General features: G+C 40.9%; 1 long non-coding RNA gene across 1 annotated transcript; it reads left to right on the top strand.

Annotated features, from left to right (window-relative positions):
- LOC118241203 (uncharacterized) lies at positions 1-766 on the top strand. Its single transcript, XR_004775903.1, has 3 exons — positions 1-98; positions 179-269; positions 686-766. It is a non-coding gene; the product is annotated as an uncharacterized LOC118241203 (long non-coding RNA).
- The last annotated feature ends 371 nt before the right edge of the window (positions 767-1,137 follow it).

The raw sequence follows: 1,137 nt of genomic DNA, 5'->3' as shown, positions 1-1,137 counted from the left end.
CTCTGCAGAGCACAGTAGAGTAGCTCCCTCCAGTTCATCTTCAACACAAACCATGCTGTCTGTGGCACTACTGATGTTGATGCTAACCAGGATATTCAGTGAGTTTATTGAGTTTAAGAGATTATTATCATAACATGCTAATCTACATTGTGTGACTGTCTTTTCTTTTTTTTCACAGGTGTTCACTGTGTTGACCTGACACAGCCCAGTTCTTTGAGCGTCCGACCTGGCCAGTCAGTGACCATCAGCTGTAAGGTCTGCAGGAAAAGGTCTGGAAAGGGTTGCCTATGTAATCACTGGTGGAAGCTTACACTATAAAGATTCAATGAAACCCAAATTTACTTCACGAGACACTTGCAATAGTGCAATAACACTGCAAGGCCAGAATCTGGAGATTGAAGACACAGCTGTGTATTACTGTGCTCAAAACCGTCATCTGAGTGGTGGGAGTGTACAAAAACTATGGAGATCTGTCATTAGCACAGAGATATATTTATAAGATTTTGGCAATTCACTTATTACATGTGCTACATTCTGTAAACGTGGTGCAAACTCAGAGAGCACATACAACTTGCTGTATAACTTAGTTGTGGTGTATGCGTTAGCAGCATAGCTATTAGCCATAGTTCCTAGTACATTTCGAGCGGAGTATAAGGGCAGTAAACTTTAGTATCCTCTCTTCAAGTTGTCCTTGGGGTTCCTGAGTTCAGCCCACGTGGGACAAAAAGCTGCCCCATAGCCCCTGAAGCTACCAGTACCTCAGGTTAGACATCACAGTAACCCTCACAGCTCGAAGTGACAGAAATACTATGGAGGGCTATTTGTGCTTGTGTGGAGTGCAGTGTGAGCCAGAGACATTGCACTGAAACAAAATATTGTAAGTGCTGAGACCAGACATGCTGGAGAGATCTTTCCTAGCCCTGCAATGCTTAATTTTTTGTTTGAATCTGCTGGCTTTAAAGGTGTTCAATTTATTACATTACTTTGAGTGATTGGTCAATTTTGTAACAGTGTATAGTCAATTTCAGTTTGTGTAAATAGTTTATAATTTGAAGTTGTTTTTAGTGTTTGCTTCATATGCTTATTTTATTGAGAGTTGGTAATTCTGGGACAGTGTGCTCTCATATTTAATGGGTT

The sequence above is a fragment of the Electrophorus electricus genome, chromosome 3 (assembly GCF_041902795.1).
Source record: "Electrophorus electricus isolate QZ-2024a chromosome 3, ASM4190279v1, whole genome shotgun sequence".
Taxonomy (NCBI): domain Eukaryota; kingdom Metazoa; phylum Chordata; class Actinopteri; order Gymnotiformes; family Gymnotidae; genus Electrophorus; species Electrophorus electricus.
Note: the sequence above shows the minus strand (reverse complement) of the source record. Positions and strands in the feature narration are given on the sequence as shown.